The following is a 23,101-nucleotide window of genomic DNA, read 5'->3' on the forward strand; positions in this document are numbered from 1 at the left end:
ACTCTGGCTGAGCTCCAGAGATCCTGTGTGGAGATGGGAGAAACTTCCAGAAGGACAACCATCACTGCAACACTCCATCGATCTGGGGTTTATGGCAGAGCGGCCAGACGGAAGCCTCTCCTCAGCGAAAGACACATGAAAGCCGCTTGGAGTTTGCAAAAAAGCACCTAAAGGACTCTCAGACTGTGAGAAACAAGATTCTGTGGTCTGATGAAACCAAGATTGAACTGTTTGGCTTCCGTCTGGCCACTCTGCCATAAAGCCCAGATCGGTGGAGTGTTGCAGTGATGGTTGTCCTTCTGGAAGTTTCTCCCATCTCCACACAGGATCTCTGGAGCTCAGCCAGAGTGACCATCGGGTTCTTGGTCACCTCTCTTACCAAGGCCCTTCACCCCTGGCCTTTATTTTATCTCCCCCTTTAAATTTTAGTTTTACTGTGCATTTTTTTGTTACCAGCCTTTCTTTCATTAAAGCCGGTATTTTTGTATTATAATTCCTTGTCAGTTTGAGTTGATTACCAGGGTCGAAGACGTCCAGTGGGATCCGTACAGGTAAGAGCTTCGCTACCCTTCGCTGCCCTCATACCCCATGCGTATTCACACGGCCATTGGATTGAACGCCTCAGAGTGTAAAGCTCGATCGGCTACCCGTTACCTTGGAGGATCTTAATCCCCAGTAACACGACAATATTGTTTGTTGAAACGTATCACAATGTGTACACAAACTCCTGGTCGCTACGGACCCCTTCTGATTGTGGGCCTGGCGTCATCGGCCCCATTGTGAAGCCAGCATTGTATTTGGGGTAGAGAAAAATATCTGGAGATAAGCAGCGAGGCGCTGATTGAAGAGTAAATGAAACCGTAAAATGCGACTAAAAGGCGGAATAGGCATGACACGTAGAGTAATTCACTCGCGACATGACACATGAGTCATGACACGCGCTCAAAACGGAAGTTCACTAGTCAGTTGTTGCACAACGAAAGGTCCCAAACAGTGAAAAGTCCTCCCACGTGTAGTCAGGATTTTTTGTTTTGACACTAAATGGACCCGGACGTGGTTTCAGGTTTTCAAATTGGAATCGGCAAATCCTTTTGCGCAAATTTGGAAGTCTGCCTTCCTGAACCCCCGCAGTGACGTCATTATCGGCGGTTAAGGATATGATGCATTTTCGAAAGCGCTTACACTCTGTTGTTGCCTCTGGCCGTTTTTGTTGAGACTTCATTGGTGGGTTTGACATTCACCGATGATGTAACTATTGCATTTTGGTCTGTGTGAATCTAAGGTTACAGGTTAAGACCAAATTTTGACTTAAAACATTGTTTATGGAAAGTCCCGGATTTCATTCACACTGACTCATGTGAATGAATGGGTTGTTTGGGCTGGGAGGATAGCTGGGAGCCGACGTTAAAGATCTCACGGTGTCCTTCACGAAGAGTCGGCGAGTTATCGCAGGCACCCTGATTAAATTATACAAATTCCAGCCTGGACTTGGGGTCACAAGTGGTCTGGTATTTTGGAGGTTCCTTGACACCAGGTTGCACCCACCCGCTGTCTCATAATGTGGTTACTGTCTGGGCAGCAGCTCCTGCACTCGAAACAACATGACCAGATGTTTCGGATGTTTCATGTGAATGGTTATCTTCGGATATGAAGGTCAAAAAATTCCAAATGTCTATTTATGCTTTCGTATGGACCGACACCACGTGGTCGGGTCAATGCTCCAATGAATACCTTTCTAATTTTCTATTGTGTACTAGCAGAAGTACCCGGCGTTGCTGGACGGGGGGGGAGGGGGGGAGGGGAGGAGGGGAAGGGGTGATGGGGGGAGAGTGGGGGAGGGGGGAAGGGGGAGGGAGGGGGGAAGGGGAGGGGTGTGGGGGGAGGGAGGGGGGAAGGGGAGGGGTGTGGGGGGAGGGGAAAGAGGAGGGGGGGAGGACAGAGGGGGAAATGGGAGGAGAGGAGGGAGAGGGGGGTTAGGGGGATAGAGGAGGTTAGGGGGAGAGATGGGGGAGGGGGGGAAGGGCAGGGGGAGAGGAAAGGAAGGGAGTTCATATTTATGCTGGTGGGTGAATGGGGTGAATGTGGCATTCATCACGTTTCTGAGTTAAGTGTGATGCCGATCAGGAAGAAGAAGAAGCCATACTACCAACTTCATACACTTCCAGAATTGTTTGATTTATTTGTATTCAAATGTCTGGTGATTGTTTTGTATTTATTTATGCAAATGTGTTCTTGTATATAATTGTCATTAATTTAAAAAAGCTTAGGCACTATCGAGCGATTTTTTTTTTTTGAACTCCAAAAAAACGAACTTTTGTTTTCAATTTTTTATTATTATTATTTGCCGAAAACACTCCCAGGCACTCACTGATGCACCTCTGAAAGTTTGACGAAGATCCGTTCAGCCATCTCTGAGAAAAATGGCGACAGACAGAGACAGACGGACAGACACACACAGACAGACATCTCTCTTATATAGTAGATAATTTGATATGCACTTGCATTTACTCCATTTACTTGTACCAAATAAAAGCGTTGAAACCCGCAAGGTTTAGCAGGATGGTTAACAATAACTTATTGGTCAAAGGGTGGAGTTAACAGTGTGAATGTGAGTTAACGAGGGATGACCTTTCAGAATTCAAATAAAGGATTTAACTAAAGTCACTTTCTCAGATTATGATGTACCATACTGTGTGTCTTGGCAAGGGTTACACTGGGTGGTTTGCCATTGCCTTCCCAGCAGTAGTTAAGGCAGGAATTTGGAATTCGTTTCAGGGTGCCGGAGATAGCTCACCTACTCTTCGCAAAGGACACCGTGAGATGTTTGGTATATGGGACTCCTGGTTTAATGGGACTGGCGCACACATTGATGAATCATCCTTGCCTGTGAAACACTGGGCTGACCGTTTATAATTGGGTCGGGATTCGAACCCAGGCTACACGGACTTAGAAGAGAGTGTGAGTACCTCCAAGTCGTGTGTGTGCGTGTGTCCGGGCAGTAACTTCTTTACCATTTGAGCATTTGTCGTCAATTTTTCAACAAAGCTTGATCATGATAATACGCAGAAGGCAGATTAAGAATTTGGTCAAAAGGTCAAAGTGGATAAAATCATTAATTTTCCTGCAATTGACCTGAAATATTTAATAATTTGCATATTGGGTCACTGTGTTGGTTGACCAAACAAAAGCTAGAAGCAGATTGTTTTTTTCTTTTGTTTTTGTTTTTTTTTTATATCGAAAGGTCATGGTTACTGTTACGTGGTCCTCCCGGTAACTACCTGGTCTTGGTGACCCCCGGACCGTGGGAGGGACCCCGCCAGAAAGATATATGGTTTATACGCTTTCGTAACGCAATCAATATGAATTCCGGTCAAGAAGAAACCCCACACCAAGGATCCGGAATAATCAATAATATATTCACTGAGCAATCAACAACCATCAACAATGCACAATCAATATTACAACCATGTGAACTCATCTACACAAACTCTAAGATGGCCATCTTAATCTTATACATTCCTCACGTGAGCCCCACTCCTGACTCCCTCCGTGGTCAATGTCTCTCCTCTCCGCACACGGGCGGTTGAACGAGCCCCGGGCGGACGTGCTCTAAACGTGCCGTCTCGGACTGGGGCCGCGGCTGCAGCGCACCTCCTTGCCAAGCCACGGGGCAAACCCAGCGCGGCGTCCAACGTGCGCGAGGCCCCAAGTGCGACTCTTACGCGTCCTTGTAGATGGGCAAAAACCCAGCGCGGCTTCCGACGCGAGCGAGGCCCAACGTGCGGACCCGTACGCGTCTTTGTAGACGGGGCAAAACCCAGCGCGGCTTCCGACGCGAGCGAGGCCCAACGTGCGGACCCGTACGCGTCTTTGTAGACGGGGCAAACTGTCCCGGACGCTTGGTTTCGTGCACGAACTCACAGTGACTGGACGTGTCCAAAGGTATTTACCGCCCAGGTAACTCCTCTCGCCAGACGTTTCGCAACGGCGCGTTTTCCGCGCAGCGTAAGGTCGATTCCACCTTCTCGTCGTCGCGGGGCGAGGAAAAAGAAGCCTTCCTTTCCCTCGTGTCTTTTCTCCTCCGTTTCCCGTCACTTCCGCTTCCGGCCACTTCCGTTTCCTGCCACTCTTTCAGAAGGGCTCCTGACCCTCCAACCACAACAACTACACAACAACTTAATATACTACACACGGAAGCAAACACCTGCATGGTAATTCACATACATTCACATAAATATGTAACACTCCCCCCCTTCAAGAAAGAAAGTTTGAACCCAGCGAAAACTTTCTTTGCCGGCCAATTTGGAGAAATAAACCAGATAACTCAACCCCCCCACATTATCAATTCCCCCCGGGCACAGTTATCACTTAAAAATAAAGCCAGTTAAGCCACTCGATAGCACTTTTCCGGGAGGCCAAGCCGAGTATTCACTACATGGATGCCTTTAGGAACGCGGAGTTCACGGTTAGTCCGTGCAGGAAAGTTCTCTACATGGGCGCCTTGAGGAACGTGGAGTTCACGGTTAGTCCGTGCAGGAAAGTTCTCTACATGGGCGCCTTTAGGAACGGCGTTCACGGTTAATTCGTGTTGGAATCTTGGCTCGGCGGCTCCGCCGCCTTCAGTGCTTCAACTTCTCGGAACGTCCCTAATAATTAGGGTGGGACCACTGGTCCCTGTAGTCCCCTGAATACCGGTCTTCTTCTCGGCCACTACTTTGCCAATTCTTCCTTCGGGAGCGGCCGTAACTCAGGGAGCCTCCATAATAATATTGACTGCGGCCACCACCAAAACTACCGCCCAGTTGTCCTCTCCTGTAGACCTCTCGACGCCTACGAAATGCCTTCCCTACTGTTATGGTCCGACCCTCCAAATCCTTGCCATTCCAATTCTTCTCTGCCTCTCTGGCGTCTTTTGTGCTGGCAAACGTGACAAAGCCGAACCCTCTTGACTGTTGCGTTTCCCAGTCTCTTACCAACCGCACTTCCACCAGCGGCCCATATCTGTTGAAGACAGAGGTCAGAACTTCTTCCTCTGTTTTGAAGTTCAGTCCCCCTACAAATAACTTGGCACTTTTGTCACCATCCCGAGCTGGTGTGGTGTTATTTTCCCTGCTGGGCTCTTTCTCAACCCTCAGGTTACCATAAACTTGACCCCCGGCCAAATCATTCCCGAGAACCACAGATACACCCTCTACAGGAAACGTGGCTTGTAAACCGACGGTGACCGGTCCTGACACCAAATCGGACTCCAACTGGATGACCTGAAGGGGAGCACTAACACCGCCCCCGATCCCCTGTAAACGAACACTATCCCCCGTTGCCGTCTCCTCGGACCATGGCAAAATGCCTTCAAGCATTAAAGATTGATGGGCCCCTGTGTCTCTCAATATCCTAACCGGTCTCCGGTTAGTCGAGGCTCCATCCAGTGACACAAACCCCTCGGAAACAAATGGTTGGTAACCCTCTTGATGGCGATTTCTTACGCTAGCCATCGCATTCGGAGTTGTAATAGTCGGACTCCGCTCTGGGTTGTCCCTTTTCATGAGGTAACAACTGGACATCAAGTGTCCAGGTTTTTTGCAAAACGCGCAAGTAGGCCCGGAGGAAAAACTCGGGGTCTGCCTCGGGCCCCCCGAACTATAAGTTTGTCTTGGGCCCGCATCCCTCTGATTTCGAACCGGTGGGGTATCATAGTTGTCCCCATAATCATCTCGAGGCCGCCGCCATGTATGGTCGTTCTCCGCACCTGCTGTTCCCCACCTCCCCTGCGGAGATCTAGGCGAGGAGTTAGGTTCGTGGACCCCTATTCGGTGGGTTAAGGCATAATCATCTGCCATGGTGGCTGCGTCCCACAACTTTGGTACCTTCTTTTCCTGCAGGTACACTTTGATGTCCTCGTGGACACACTGCTGGAATTCCTCCACCAGGATCAAGTCCCGCAATGTCTCGAAGTCTTTCCCGACTCCTTTTGACTCACACCACCGATCAAACATGTTTTCTTTCACTCTGGCAAACTCCACATGGGTCTCACTCTCCCTCTTCCTGGCATTCCTGAATTTTTGCCTGTAAGCTTCCGGAACCAACTCATAGGCCTTGAGGATGTGCTTCTTCAGTACCTCATAATCTGCACATTGGTCCATTGGTAGCGCCGAATAAATTTCCTGAGCTTTCCCCACCAGCACACTTTGTACGAGTATGGTCCAGGCCTCCTCCGGCCAGTTTAATTGTCGAGCCACTTTCTCAAAGTGTGGGAAGAATTTCGCGACTTCCTTTTCACTGAACGGTGGAACCAGCCTCACATGTCTGCCCACATCCCAGGTTTTCTGGTGAGGTGTCGACCCCGTCAGCAAGGGTGGTGCCTCTCCCCGTTCTCTCATTAACTCCAGCTCCTTGACTTTGATTTCTTGCTGAAGCTCCATGTCACGTTCCTTTAATTCCCTTTCCGCTTTTCTCTCCTCTGCTTCGAGGTCCCTTGCAGCTCTCCTTTCCTCTGCTTGTTCCTTTTCTCTTCTTTCCTGGAGTTCTCTTTCCACTCTCCTTTCCTCTGCTTGTTTCTCTTCTCTCCTCTCCTCTGCTTTCCTTTCTTCTTCTGCTCTTTCCTTTTCTGCTTTCCTTTCTTCTTCTGCTAACCTTTCCTGGAGTTCTCGTTCCACTCTCCTTTCCTCTGCTTGTTTCTCTTCTCTTCTCTCTTCTGCTTTCCTTTCTTCTTCTTTGATCCGTTCCTGGCTCCGTAATTGCAACTCCAGTTTCCGGAGCTCCACGTCTTCTGGTTCTTCGGGTAGCCACTCCCAGGCTAACTCGTCCCATGTTCCTAATCCCACCATAGATTGTATCACCGTGGCCTGCAACTCTGCCTTCCTCAAATTAGTTCGGACCTCCAAGTTAAAATGTTTGGCCAATTTCAAGAGATCCGACTTTAGCAACGCTCGGAACTGTGCCTCACTCGGGGTTACCCCAAAGTTCTGTGCCACAAACGCCATGGTGCCTATCGTTAACACCTGTTAACCTTCACCCCAAGACTTTCCCCAATTTCTCAAAAAAAAATATTACCAATTAATAATTAATTAATAAATTTTAATTACCAAAAATATTATTATTTTATTATTTTATACACTTTTAGATCCCGGACGTAGACCCAATTGCGAAACCGCAAATCGTAATTTGGACGAGCCCCCAATTCTGTTACGTGGTCCTCCCGGTAACTACCTGGTCTTGGTGACCCCCGGACCGTGGGAGGGACCCCGCCAGAAAGATATATGGTTTATACGCTTTCGTAACGCAATCAATATGAATTCCGGTCAAGAAGAAACCCCACACCAAGGATCCGGAATAATCAATAATATATTCACTGAGCAATCAACAACCATCAACAATGCACAATCAATATTACAACCATGTGAACTCATCTACACAAACTCTAAGATGGCCATCTTAATCTTATACATTCCTCACGTGAGCCCCACTCCTGACTCCCTCCGTGGTCAATGTCTCTCCTCTCCGCACACGGGCGGTTGAACGAGCCCCGGGCGGACGTGCTCTAAACGTGCCGTCTCGGACTGGGGCCGCGGCTGCAGCGCACCTCCTTGCCAAGCCACGGGGCAAACCCAGCGCGGCGTCCAACGTGCGCGAGGCCCCAAGTGCGACTCTTACGCGTCCTTGTAGATGGGCAAAAACCCAGCGCGGCTTCCGACGCGAGCGAGGCCCAACGTGCGGACCCGTACGCGTCTTTGTAGACGGGGCAAAACCCAGCGCGGCTTCCGACGCGAGCGAGGCCCAACGTGCGGACCCGTACGCGTCTTTGTAGACGGGGCAAACTGTCCCGGACGCTTGGTTTCGTGCACGAACTCACAGTGACTGGACGTGTCCAAAGGTATTTACCGCCCAGGTAACTCCTCTCGCCAGACGTTTCGCAACGGCGCGTTTTCCGCGCAGCGTAAGGTCGATTCCACCTTCTCGTCGTCGCGGGGCGAGGAAAAAGAAGCCTTCCTTTCCCTCGTGTCTTTTCTCCTCCGTTTCCCGTCACTTCCGCTTCCGGCCACTTCCGTTTCCTGCCACTCTTTCAGAAGGGCTCCTGACCCTCCAACCACAACAACTACACAACAACTTAATATACTACACACGGAAGCAAACACCTGCATGGTAATTCACATACATTCACATAAATATGTAACAGTTACGCAAAATCAATTTTCATCCAATTGACCGGAAATTTTAAGAATTTGTCTGTTGGGTCACTGAATTAGTTCACCAATCAAAAGCCAGAAGCTGATTGTTTTTTGTTTTTTTTAGATCAAAAGGTCACGGTTGTATAAAATCATCAATTTTCATCCGATTGACCGGAAATTTTAAGAATTTGTCTGTTGGGTCACTGAATTGGTTGACAAATCAAAAGGCAGAAATCGATTTGTTTAAAAAAAAAAATCAAAATGTCAAAGGTCGAGGTTGTATAAAATCATCAATTTTCATCCGATCAAGTTGAAATTTGAACAGGGTTTGCCCATTGGGTAACTGAATTGGTTCACTAATAAAACACTCGAAGCCAATTGCTGTGAGGTCAAAAGGTCAAGGTCACAAAGTGGTCGACTTCCATCCGATTGACTTGAAATTGAAGCAGGGTTTTTATATTGGGTGAATGAATCAGTTCCTCCCCTCTTGGCCCTCCAGTAACAAGCAAATGCTGATGATAGGCTAAAGCATTTTGCATTATGGATAAAACTTTTTCGAAACAAACCACTAACATGTGATTTCACCAAGACAGACAAATAGTTAATTCTTCCTCTTTTTGTACTCGGTGTATGACTGCGGGTTTGTATCATTGCCTGGGTGCGTGGCAAAGCCTATGATGCAGTGCCCCCTGTAGGTTAGGCCAGGAATTTGTTGCGATGTGCCGGTGATAACTCCATCTGCACTTCGTCATAAGACACCGTGGGATATTTTACATCCACGGACTCGGGCTTCATTATAGCAGTAGACGGGACAGCCGGCTTAACATCCATTCGAGGGATGTCACACTGTGATGTAACAACCAGCCCGCAAAGCACCAATCTGACGGTTTATTAATGAGTCCGGAATGGAAGCAAAACGCGGAAGCCAATGTACGACCTCCACACGGCCAGTAAAAGATGTATTCATTGCATTTTATCAACACCTCAATTAATCGCAAATCAATGAACATTTTTGTAAAATTTGTTTGTTAACTTGAGCAGACTTTGGTTTCAGGAAATGCCCTCTGATGAAACACAATAAAAGAAGAGGTGACTAATAATAAAAAATAGACTGCGGGTCCTGAAGCTCACCTGGATCTGGAGCAACAGTCGCTCAAACCCCCCACAAGACCCCTCAGACCCTGATATTTTTAATGCCGCAAACAAACATCGCGGGTGATAAAGGTTGTGCGCAAGTTTCATTGAAACGGTGGGTGTAGTTTGGAGAGGAGAGCAAATACCTATTTTGGGTGGGGTGAACCCCCCCCCCCCCCCCCCCCCAAAGACCACCCTGGACCTTGATTTTTTTTATGCCAGGAACAAACATTGGTACATCGCGGGTGATAAATGCTGTGAGCAAGTTTCATTGAAATTGTGTGCGTAGTTTCAGAGAAGAGAGCAAATACATCGACCGTCGTGCGAAGTCCTTCCTTGGCACACCTGAGATCCTCACCACATACAAGGCTTTCGTCCGCAGCTCAATGGAGTACTGCTCTCCCCTCTGGGCTGGTGCTCCTGCCTCACACCTAGCTCGGCTTCATGCTGTTGAAACCAAAGCTTTCAGAATCATTGGAATCTCCTGTGATGAAGCTGATTGTGAGGGCCTTTCACTCACTCACCGCAGGCAGGTTGGTGGTCTTTCTGTCTTCTACCGACTCCTCTCCGGCTTAGCTCCCCCTGCACTGTCTGTGCTCTGTCCCCCAAATACTCCGATAGGTCGCACAAGATCTGCCTGCAACCCTCTTCTGATGAAACTGCCAAAATCAAGACTTTCTGCTCACCTTCACTCTTTCTTTCCTCTTTTCTCCCGCCTCTGGAAAGAACTCCCTCATTCTCTTCAATCCCACTCATCCCTCCAGGTTTTAAAAACAGCTGTTCACCACCATCTCTAATTATCTTCCCCCATCCATAACCTTGATCTTTTCTACCCCCGCTAATTTCACCCCAGATCCACTTTTTTGAAATACCAATTTCTTTCCTGGAAGTCCTTGGTGTCCTTGTGTTTTATACTTCTCCCACTCCCCCCCCCCTCTTCCCACGCCTCCTCCCCCAAGCCCCCTCCCTCTCACAGATCTCCCGATGTCCCTGCTCTCAAATGTTGTGTGTGTGCTTCTCCTTCTCTCCCCATCTTGTCCACCGCTACCCTTATTATATGTTGTGTGTGTCTGTTTGATTTTTTTTTTGTGTGATAAATGTTAGCTCTTTCACGAGCCTCGATCCTGTATACTAAAAAAGACACCAAAAACCCAAAAGACCCTTAAAGACCCAGATGATCCAAAATACCCCGAAGACCCAAATGGCCATGAAGACCCAAAAGACACCGAAATGGTCAAAGATGCCTATCCCTCTGAAACAACGTGTGGTGAGGCGCGCGGAGTCACGCTGGTGGTGAAGAATTAGGAAATTAAAAAAAAAAACTTCACCAAAATCTAATGAATTCGTCATTTTCATTCATTCGTCCTTCCTTGGCACGGCAGAGCAGGATTTGAGAGCATGGCTCTGAAGCCATCTGAGACCGTCGCTGAACCAGGGTCAAGGCCGAGCAGAACAGAACAATCGTCCAATGGTTTGAATTCATCCCCATTGACGTCACACTACCCCCCCCCCCCCCTCCCCAGACCCGCATGATGAGCGCAGACTTTGATGCGGTCAATACACCTTCGTTAATCATCAGATATGAAGCTTACGGGCAAGTCTCATCAAAAGCGTGTTTCTGGTTCAAGACATTAAACAAAGGGTATATTTGAGAGGAAATGAGGGAGGGCGAAGGAGATTATGGTGAAAATAAAGAGACTGAAGTTAGTACAGAGAAACGACAAATAAAAAACGATCGTGGACGCACAATGAGGGAGAGGTTTAGGCCTCAAATAACTCGTTACCAAAGCATCAGACGAATACTCAGAAATTGGCACAAATCTTTTAACAAAACCGAACTAGAAGCACACGGTAAACACAAAGACAGCAAAATAACAGGAAAAACTTGACTGATATGTCTGAGGAAATGGGCAAAGGCGAAAATCGGCACAAACTAGATCAAAGAATTGGACCGGAAGTCCCAAGGGTTTTATTTTTTTGGGTGGGCCTTACTATCCACAGGGACCCTATATTCAGATTTCAAAAAGTGAAATCACTGGTAATCAGTGGTTTAAATTGACATAACCTCAACATTATATATTGAGCTTGTTTTACAATTCACAGACAAAAAAAATGTTTCCAGGTCAGAAAGAGAAGGAAGTGTTCCGTGTTTTCCACCTGTTTACCTTACCTTGTCCGATCTGGACACTTACGCCACTGAATACACGGAAAGCCTGTTATTATTACCTCTTAGACGGGTTATCTATACTGCACCATCTTTTCGAAAAGTCACATCGTGTTTGGTAATACAAAATCGGTGCCATCTGTCCCATAACCTTCACTCAAACCTCCGCTGAGCAGTTCAAGTTTGTGATAAAGCTTCATGATGGGCCCTCCATGCACCAATCTGTCACGACCAGACACACAGAAGCACTTAAGCGTCGTTTTTGTGCAAGTACAAATTCTAATTATCGAGCAAACTAATCACTGAGATGTAATGCGCAGACAAGAGAAGTATAACGAATTCGTAAAAGTCACAGTAGCTTTCCTATACCTTCGACTTAACGATAAATGCATCAGATCCTGTCGGACCTTGAGTACGTGGATGGAAGACCTCCGTAGACCGTTTAGGGTTGTAGGATGGGGGATGGCAGGACAGCTTTGAGTAAATTGATACCTTCACTCGGTGAGATAAAGTACAATCATGGTAGACCAAACTGCCTCCCGTGTCCTGGTTTTCCTCCATAATTTTTTTTCATGGAACGAAATTGGGGGGGGAAGGGGGGGAAATCCCTAGTCTATACTGCTGGCAGGTTTTCCGTGCCCGCATGGGATTCTAAACGAGGTAGCCATAGAGTCTGTGAAAATGCAAATGGCGTCTTCTGTCATCGAGCCGGCAAGCTGGGAGCAATTCACATTTATTGCCACATCTGATGCAATTTAAATGCTCTAATAGCAATTTTCATTTGAAACTGTATTTTTTTTTTTTTTTTTGTATACAGGATCGAGGCTCGTGAAAGAGCTAACATTAATCACACAAAAAATCAAACAGACACGTAAAACATATAATAAGGGGAGCGGTAGGATTCTAAACGAGGTAGCCATAGAGTCTGTGAAAATGCAAATGGCGTCTTCTGTCATCGAGCCGGCAAGCTGGGAGCAATTCACATTTATTGCCACATCTGATGCAATTTAAATGCTCTAATAGCAATTTTCATTTGAAACTGTATTTTTTTATTTTTTTTTTGTATACAGGATCGAGGCTCGTGAAAGAGCTAACATTAATCACACAAAAAATCAAACAGACACGTAAAACATATAATAAGGGGAGCGGTAGACAAGATGGGGAGAGAAGGGGAAGCACACAAACACAACATTTGAGAGCAGGGAAATCGGGAGATCTGTGGGAGGGAGAGGGCTTGGGGGGAGAAGGTGCGGGAAGGGGGGGGGGAAAGTATAAAACACAAGGAGACTGCAATGTTCGAAATATGTCGCTTTTTGATGCCAAGAGATCTGCATAAGAAAAATCTGTATTGGTGTCAAAGCCAGTAGTGACCAATTGCAAATTTATCGGACAAGAGATGTTTTTTCTCAGATGGGCAAACGGATCTTTGTCAAACTTTCAGAGGTTCATCAGTAAGTGTCAGGGAAAGTTTTTCCGCAAGATTATTTTTAAAAGTTCGATTTAATTTCGCATGTTTCTTTTTGGACTCTTTTGCTTTATAAATTTTTGGGGATTTTTGTTTTTGGATTTTTTTGTTTGGATTTTTTTTTGGAATTGTTTTAAAATGGCTATCGTGCCTAAGCCTTTGTAGCTATGTGAAAGGTAATATGAAATGTTCCCCAACCCCATTCCTTAGTCTTAGTGGGTGTAGGGAAGTGTTATCGGTGCCCACAAAAAAATTTTTAAAAAAACATTTCTTCAAGATGCCAACAGTATCAGAACAGTACCGGGAAACATCAGGTATCCCTGATAGTAGTTTCTTTTTCAAAAAACATTCCATTCTTTTGACAGGAAACTTTACATTTACACGAATTTTAGAAAACACAAAATAAGTCAATAATGTTTTCTGGGTACTTTGCATTGTTGAGATAAATGAAGTCGTTTTGCATTTATGCATGACACAATACTGTACTTCATTACATACAACTCGTGACTGACATTACAAGAGGATTAGGGGATATGTACAAGGACAATTTAAATGGCTAAATGAAAGAGGTTTGAAAACTGAAACAACATTTGAAATTCATGGTCGTCTGTTCACAGTAATATCAGTACATGAAGGCAGGTTTTAGGTCACACGAAAACATTTTTATTTTACAACTATATGACGAAAAGGATCATTCGATTTGATTTAATCAGAGCAGAACGAAGGCTGACCAGCACGCACATTGAGTGTGATCTGTATCAAGTCCATTTAGGTACGATGAGGACACTGGACTGGCCTCATAGAGATTGTGGATTGAAATTTAGCAAAATGCAGCAGTGTTAAAGATTTGTATTCTCAGTTTCTGAAACTCGAGCTGGTGTTGGGAAAATGACCATATCTCTTTTTGATTCTAACTTTAAAAAAAAATTTTTTTTAAATAAAATAGCTGGCTCAACAATGCCCCAATCAAGGGGGTAACTAGTGGCTGCCAGGGTAGCTTAGAGGTATGTGCACTAGCCTGGGTTCGAATCTCAGCCCAGCTGTTCCTAAGAGTAGGCCAGTTATTGCCGGAATCCAGAACAAAATACAAATTCCTGCAACCTACATCGAACATCAGGCCTGGACATCCAGTTTGTGAAAGACTTGGAACTAGCATGTCACCTGGCCAGTCGGAGGTATAGGACGAATTGGCCTTATTAAAGTAGTGGTACTACTAGTCGGCTTAACGTCAATCCAAAGGTCTGTGCACTTTGTGGTGCAATATTGTGCCATGAAACACCAATCTGATGTTTATATCCATGCAGGAATCAAACCCAGACCTGACCATCTGAAAGCTCAAATGCAAGCTACCTCCACACCATTCTGTTGGACATATACTCAGCAGGGGTTATTTCAGGCTTCACTTGAATGTTGACAAAAGGAAGAGACATTATTAAAAATTCCACATTCCTTGTGAATATCATTCTGTGCTATAAGGCAGTTGTAACCACATTTATACATAGGTAAGGATGTCCTAATGAAAGTATCTGATCTATAGCCATCCATCAGTCATGCAATATTTTGTACTATTTAGGAACAAAAATTCCCAAATAGGACAAATTTCCCAAAGATAGAGCTCCATCATCCTTTTATTGTTACAAAAAAAAAATACACTTCGCATTGCAATCGTTTGTTGCGCACTGATTCACATAGAGTTTCTCCATTCTGAAAAATAATGCACAAATTTGTGCAAACATGCAATTTTGCTCAACATAAACAGAACCACACTATTACCTCTGACATAAAGTTGGCAGTGTGTGCACATAATTTTATGGTGTTGCAAGATCATCGAACACCTGAATACTTTGTTTCATTCAAAGTACACTAATGTCTCCAAATATTCGAGCCAATCCTGTTAAAGCACACGAATATCGAGTAATAGATTTGTAATTTATGTAAAACTAAATAGATGTGAATAAATATATTTGCAAATCATGTTAAAATCAAATATCTCGTAATATCCTGATAGTTCATGTTAAAGTGCATGGATGTTTACCAATATTATTGTAATTAATGTAAAGGTACACTGATATCTAATAATATCCTTATAATTCATGTCAAAGTACGTGAATATTTACTAATATTCTTGTAATTAAAGTAAACGTACACCAATATCTTGTAATATCGTTATAATCCATGTAAAAGTACATGGATATTTACAAATATTCTTGTAATTAATATAAAAGAACACCAATATCTTGTAATATCCTTATAATTCATGTCAAAGTACGTGAATATTTACTAATATTTAATGAACTAGGGCATTGCCCGTACTATATCTATATCTAAAATTATATCCCCCCCCCTCTATTTACATGAAATGGTTTGGTCCAAAGCGAACGGCTTGCGAGTACGGTGACAATCCCCCCCCTCTATTTACATGCAATGGTTTGGTCCAAAGCGAACGGCTTCCGGAGTTTGGTAAAGAAATCGCCATCGCGTGCACAAACGCGCAGGAAAGCGAATGAATCGCAAATTCGGTTTTATTAGTTTTAAAACATAGTTTAACGCCAACATAGTTTGCAAACGTGAAATAAATGAATACGCTCTCAAATGTGCCATCCGAGGCAGAGTGTGTCCTCCACGTTCGGCACACGCGATCGTTCGCTGCTCTCTGATTGGTTGAATCGTTTTTTGGACATAGCTCGGTAAGTAATTGTCCGATTAATATGAAACCTTGAAAAGGCACATCCTCGGGTCCCCAGCAATATACCTGGCAAGTTAAAAGTATATCGGACCCGTGGTTGTCGAGAAACAGCGGTCACAGACAAACAGACGTACAAACGTACAGACGTACAAACAGAGATTACTGGAATTATAGATAGATGACTGAATGATCGTTTTAAGGCCATTTTCCCCGCAAGAGCAGGGGTTAGCCTTGCGGGCCCCATGACAATCATGGTTCCCTGTTTGAGGCAATGTTTTTATGGCCGGATGCCCTTCCTGACGCCAACCCTTAATCGCCTCTTATGATGGCAGGGATATGGTGTACCTATTCTAAGCCAGGGTACACACCGGGATCATTCATCCCAGCAAGCTGGTGCTCAATTTGCCGACCTCGGAAGGATGACAGGCTGAGATGACAGGCTGAGTCAACCCCTCTGTTGTTAATTTAGCAATCGACCGGGATTCGAACCCAGGATCCTAGGATCCCAAGCCGGCACCCTAACCGGATCTCGCGATCTCGCGAGATCTTGATCGGGGCGGTCACAAATTTTCGAAGCTGTTCCACGATCTTCGCGCACGCTCGAAGCTAAGTCATTGTCACATTTGTATTCTTATCTAAACTGTTTATCTTACGTGTGTGTACCTGTTAAGTGTCCCTCGGAAGTTTTATCGGGGTTAATCTTTCATACCTGTAAAAAATAGTCGAGTATCTTGTGCCGCGCGCGGCCACGCGGCCTAGTTGTTGAAGCTTCCGACCTGGAGGCTTGGTTTCTCTCCGGGCATCCAAAGTGGTTATTTTTTCATTCGTGTGTTTGTCAAATTTCAACTCGTTACTTTATCGTCCATGCTTTATTGTTTGTTTATAGTTAGTTTTGGTTTGAATTTCCTGTAACTCGTAATTAATTAATCTTGTTCTGCGCCTCGTGTGCGGCTTTGTACCCCTGTCGGTGTTTGTTAACTTAAGTCCCCTACATCGTGTTTTGCTTGGCTCTCAGTTTTTCCCTTCTACACCGAACGTAATACTCTCTGTCTAACGTTTTAAATCCCCACCCCACCCCACCCCCCCCCCCCCCAAAAAAAAAACAAAAAAAAAAACATTTATTTTTCCTTTCTCCACGTGTGCCGTTGTCTCATCCTGTACTTTCTGTCCAGGTGTATCACGGTGCTTTTCGCCCCGCCCCCATTATCTCCTTGCCATCCACCTTTTGCCCTGTTCACGTGACTCGTGGTGGTCCCTCTCGGCCCTCCCCCGTTGGTATTTTGTGCATATAAGATTGTTCACGGTTCTGTTTAAATATTATTTTAAATATGTTTAACCTTTCCCCTTCAGTGGTTTATTCAGTGGTATATTACAACACGCTGTTTTTCTTCCTATTTAAAAGGCTTTTCTCAATTTCCTCTCCAACTCATTCCACGTCAAAAAAAAGAAATTCAATATCTTATACGTCTCCCTCACTACATGGTCTAAATTCACATTCATTCCATCCCTCCTCCATCGTTCTGAATCGGATTGCTAACTTGAAAATCACAACAAACCCAATTTGTTATCAATGTTCGTCTTTCATTAATCATCCACTTTCTAAACTCCCCTCTTGCCCCTCCCCTCCAAATCCCCCCCCTTGCACCTACACTCCTAAACTCCCCCCTTTCCCCTCCACTCTTAAACTCCCCCCTTGCCCCTCCCCTCCTAAAGTCCCCCCTTGCCCCTCCCCTCCAAATCCCCCCCCCTTGCCCCTCCACTCCTGAACTCCCCCCTTGCACTTCCCCTCATAAACTCCTCCCTTGCCCCTCCCCTCCAAATCCCCCCCCTTGCCCCTACACTCCTAAACTCCCCCCTTGCCCCTCCACTACTAGACTCCCCCCTTGCCCCTCCCCTCCTAAACACCTGCCTTGCCCCTCCCCTCCTAAACTCCCGCCTCACTCCTCCCCTTCAAAACTCCCCCCCAACTCCTCCCATTCAAATCTCCCCCCATACCATTCCTCTCAAATTCTCCCTCCTCCCCCCTCCTCAAAATTGCCTCCTCCCCACCCCCCCCAACCTTCTACTGTCCCATGCCCCCCCTCAAACAACCCCTCACTCTGCCTCATCCCTTCACCACCAAACCTTTCATCCTCCTCATCCTTCCCTTTCTTGGAACTCTTCTGTAATCTCTGACACACTATCAACTGCTCTCCCTACCTCCCCCTCTCATCCTTCATCTTACCCTACTCCTCCCCTCCCCTGTCCTGTACCCGATGCTCCCCCTCTCTCTTCTTTAACGGTATGGACCTCAAACATCCGGGGCCTTCGCTCAAACCTGACTGATCTCTCCATACAGGTTGCTTCTGACAATCCAGACTTGATCTGCTTAACAGAGACTTTCCTCCTTCAAGATGTCTCTGATTCCTCAATATCTCTTCCTGGTTACTCCCTCTTCCAGTATGATAGACCTGGTGGTGGGGTGGCTATCTTTATCAAAAACTCTCTTCCTCATTCTCCTTGCACTGCCCTCTCTCCTCCTCACCCCCAGGAGTACCTCTGGCTACGGCTTCCTCTCCGCTCCCACCTTTTGTTCATATGTGTTCTGTACCGTCCCCCAAACAGTGATGACTCAATTTACATTTCACTCTCTGACAACATGGACCAACTTCTATCCACTCATCCCAACTCTCTCTTCCTCATATGTGGTGACTTCAACTGTCATCATGCCACCTGGTTGGGTGTGGGTTCCTCTCTCACCAGTCATGGCACCTCAGCAAAGGACTTCTGTGACTCACTGGGATTGACTCAATCTGTCAATTTCCCGACCCGGATCTCAGCCAATGGAGTTTCTTCTCTTCTAGATTTGGTTATGACAAACTTCCCTGCTAATGTCTGCTGCTCTTCTTCTGCTCCAATCGGTTCTTCTGATCATGTGCTTGTCAAAGTGGACATCTCTCTGGCCATTCTCAGAGAGCCTCCTCAGCGTCGAAGAGTCTGGCATTTCACTCAGGCCGACTGGGACGGGCTTCATGCAGCCATCAATCGTCTGGATTGGTCTCCCATCTCCACGGCCTCTGACATCAATTCTTCCTGGGAATTCTTCCAAAGCAAACTGATCTCTCTCATGCACAGATTTATCCCATCTCGTCTTCAGTTGTCTTACCCTTCCTCCCGTCCATGGTACACCGAATCTTGTGGTGAGGCAGTTGCCCTGAAACAACTTGCCTTTGCCTCTTGGAAGGCTAATCCAACTGAAGGCAATCTCAGTTCCTTCCACCAAGCTCGGAACAAGTGTGTGTCTACCCTCAGGAGTGCCAGGAAGCACTATCTCTCCTCACTCAAGAACGAACTCTCAAACCTGTCTCCTTCCTCCAAATCCTGGTGGCGTCTGGTCAAATCCGTTTCTGGTGTTTGTTCCCCCTCCATCCCCTCCCTTACCTCAAATGGCCACACAGTTGACATCGCACGTGACAAAGCCGAATGCCTCAACTCTGTGTTTGCCTCAAAATCTTTAGTCCCAAACCCATCTCTCTCTGTTCCCACCTTTCCCAGTCGAACCCAACTGCTCCTGGACTCTGTGTCCTTCTCTCTTGACAAGGTGGAGGAGTTTTTGTCTAACCTCGACTCTGATTCTGCAACTGGACCAGACGGCATCAGCCCACGGGTCCTAAAATCCTGCTCTGCCGCTCTATCTCACCCTCTCTCTGTTCTTTTCACCCTATCTTTTGCTCAAGGTCATCTGCCAGCATCCTGGAAATCAGCAAACATTACCGCTTTACACAAAAAAGGTGCAAAAACAGAACCTTTTAACTACAGACCAATCAGCCTGCTCCCAATTATCAGCAAAGTCATGGTATCCATCATTGCTTCGGATATGAAATCTTTCCTCTTCTCCAATGGCTTGATCTCTGAACATCAATTTGGATTCAGACCAGGTCACTCTACTCTGGACATGCTGCTTCTCCTGTCTCAACAATGGATGGAGGTCCTCAATGCCAAACAGGAAATCAGAGCTGTCTCCCTCGACATATCGCGTGCCTTCGATACGGTCTGGCACCCAGCTCTGCTCAACAAACTCTACTCCTATGGTATCCATGGAAATCTCCATGCATGGCTTGCGGACTTCCTCTCTGGTCGTAGTCAACGTGTGGCCCTGAATGGATTTCTCTCATCTCCCCTTCCTGTTCAGGCTGGAGTTCCCCAAGGCAGTGTGCTGGGCCCTGTGCTTTTTCTGGTCTTTATCAATGATCTCTCCGACTCTCTGGAAAATCCTCTCTATCTCTTTGATGATGACTCCACTCTCTGCCGCTCCATTCCTCTTCCCTCAGATCGGCAGTCTGCAGCCTCCTCACTCTCTGAAGACCTGGACAAAATCACAGACTGGTCAAACAAGTGGAACATGTCTTTCAATCCTGACAAATCTCACACTCTTACTATGTCTCTCCGAAAAGATCGACTGGACAACCCTCCCATCTACTTTCTCAACAATCCTCTCCAAGAAGTTCTGTCGCTCAAGCTTTTGGGTCTCACTATCTGCCATGATCTTTCTTGGGAAAACCACATTTCCAAGCTGGCCTGCAAAGCCAGTCGCCGACTGGGCATCCTCCGTCGTGCGAAGTCCTTCCTAGGCACACCTGAGCTCCTCACCACATACAAGGCTTTCATCTGCAGCTCAATGGAATACTGTTCTCCCCTATGGGCTGGTGCTCCTGCCTTACACCTAGCTCGGCTTCACGCTGTTGAAACCAAAGCTTTCAGAATCATTGGAATCTCCCGCGATGAAGCTATCTCTGAGGGCCTTTCACTCACTCACCGCAGGCAGGTAGGTGGTCTTTCTGTCTTCTACCGACTCCTCTCCGGCCTTGCTCCCCCAGCTCTCTCTGTGCTCTGTCCCCCAAATATTCCTACAGGTCGCACAAGATCTGCCAGCAAGCCTCTGATGGTTAAACTGCCAAAATCTCGGCTCTCTGCTCACCTTCACTCCTTCATTCCTCTTTTCTCCCGCCTCTGGAACAAACTCCCACACTCCCTTCAATCCCACTCCTCCCTCCAGGTCTTTAAAACAGCTGTTCACCACCATCTCTTATCTTCCCCCATCCAAAACCTTGATCTTTTCTACCCCCACTAATTCACCCCAGATCCACCTTGTTTGTAATTCCAACTTCTTTCCTGGTAGTCCTGGCAGTGTCCATATGTTTTATGCCTCTCCCACCCCCTTTCCCATGCCTCCCCCCCAAAGCCCTCTCCCTCCCACAGTTCTCTCGATGTCTCCATGTCTCTCGGTTCCTGCTCTCAAATGTTGTGTTTGTGTCCTTCCCCCTCTCTCCCCATCTTGTCTACCGCTCCCGATGCTTTTTGTTTTATGTGTCGGTTTGTCGGTTATGTGTCGGTTTGTCGGTTTGTCTTTCTGTGTGATAAATGTTCGCTCCTTCACGAGCCTCGATCTTGTATACCAAAAAAAAAAAAAAAAAAAAAAAAAACCGCTAAGCCAATACCAGGCTCAATATTTACTAATATTCATGTAATTAAAGTAAACGTACACCAATATCTTGTAATATCCTGATAATTCATGTAAAGGTACATGGATATTTACAAATATTCTTGTAATTAATATAAAAGTACACAGTTATCTTGTAATATTCTTCAAATTCGTGTAAAAATACATGGATAATTGGATATTTACTAATATTCTTGTAATTAAAGTAAACGTACACCAATATCTTGTAATATCCTTATAATTCATGTAAAAGTACTTGGATATTTCCTAATATTCTTGAAATTAATATAAAAGTACACCAATATCTTGGAATATTCTTCAAATTCATGTAAAAAATACATGGATAATTGGATGTTTAACAATATTTTATTAATTAATATAAAAGTACATCGATATCTTGTAATATCCTTCTAATTAATGTAAAAGTAATGGATATTTAATAATATTTTAGTAATTAAAGTGAAAGTACACCTATATCTTGTGATATTCTTATAATTCATGTGAAAGTACATGGATATTTACAAATATTCTTGTAATTAATATAAAAGTACACCAATATCTTGTAATATTCTTAAAATTCGTGTAAAAATACATGGATAATTGGATATTTAATACTATTCTAGTAATTAAAGTAAAAGTACACCGGTATCTTGTAATATCCTTATAATTCATGTAAAAGTACATGGATATTTACAAATATTCTTGTAATTAATATAAAAGTACACCGATATCTTGTAATATTCTTATAATTCATGTAAAAGTACATGGATATTTACAAATATTCTTGTAATTAATATAAAAGTACACCAATATCTTGTAATATTCTTCAAATTCGTGTAAAAATACATGGATAATTGGATATTTAGTAATATTCTTGTAATTAAAGTAAACGTACACCAATATCTTGTAATATCCTTATAATTCATGTGAAAGTACATGGATATTTACAAATATTCTTGTAATTAATATAAAAGTACACCAATATATTGTAATATTCTTCAAATTCGTGTAAAAATACATGGATAATTGGATATTTAATAATATTCTAGTAATTAAAGCAAAGGTACACCGGTATCTTGTAATCTTACAATTCATGTAAAAGTACATGGATATTTACAAATATTCTTGTAATTAATATAAAAGCACACCAATATCTAGTAATATCCTTATAATTCAGGTAAAAGTACATGGATATTTACTAATATTTTTGTAATTAAAGTAAACGTACACCAATATCTTGTAATATCCTTATAATTCATGTTAAAGTCCATGGATGTCGACTAACATTTTTAGAAATAATGTAAAATTTCATGGATATCTATTAACATCCTTGCGAATCATTAAAAAGTACACCGATATCCAGCAATATCCTTACAATTCATGTTAAAGTACATGGATATTTAATAATACTATATTCTTGCAATTAATGTAAAAGTATGTGGATGTTTTATAATATCCTTAGAAATAATGTGAAAGTACACGGATATCTAGTCTATCCTTTTAGTTCATGTTAAAGTACATGTATGTTTTCTGACATCCTTCAAACTAATGTAAAAGTACTTGGATGTCGACTAACATCCTTGGAATACATGTAAAAGTACATGGATATTTGCTAACATCTGAATAAATCATGTAAAATTGGTCCGCCAATATCTAGTAATATCCTTATAATTCAGGTAAAGGTCGACGGATATCTACTAATATCCTTATTCTGCACGTGATTTATGTACAAGCTCACCTATGAGCCATAGATTAATGTAAAATAAATACAAAAATGAAACAAATAAAGTGAGACAAAATGTCCATGGCAATAAAGATGGGGCAAGATGCTCCCCATCCGTAAAACTTCCCCAGTCTTTGTTCTCTCTTCAGTATCCTGAACATCCACAGCAGAGGTTTTTCTGGTTGATGGGTTAATTGTACTCGTACTTATGCGCCATTCTCTTTATGGAGTGTCAGTTCTGCTGAAGCATTTTATATTGGCTAAGGTTACAATCCCTGACAGGTC

General features: G+C 44.6%; 1 protein-coding gene across 1 annotated transcript in view; it reads left to right on the plus strand.

The window, feature by feature from the left end:
- LOC137419019 (indolethylamine N-methyltransferase-like) overlaps positions 1-23,101 on the plus strand; it is a 38,652-nt gene that overhangs the window by 6,359 nt on the left and 9,192 nt on the right. The window lies entirely within an intron of this gene.

The sequence above is a fragment of the Myxine glutinosa genome, chromosome 13, assembly GCF_964187855.1.
Source record: "Myxine glutinosa chromosome 13, kmMyxGlut1.1, whole genome shotgun sequence".
Classification (NCBI taxonomy): domain Eukaryota; kingdom Metazoa; phylum Chordata; class Myxini; order Myxiniformes; family Myxinidae; genus Myxine; species Myxine glutinosa.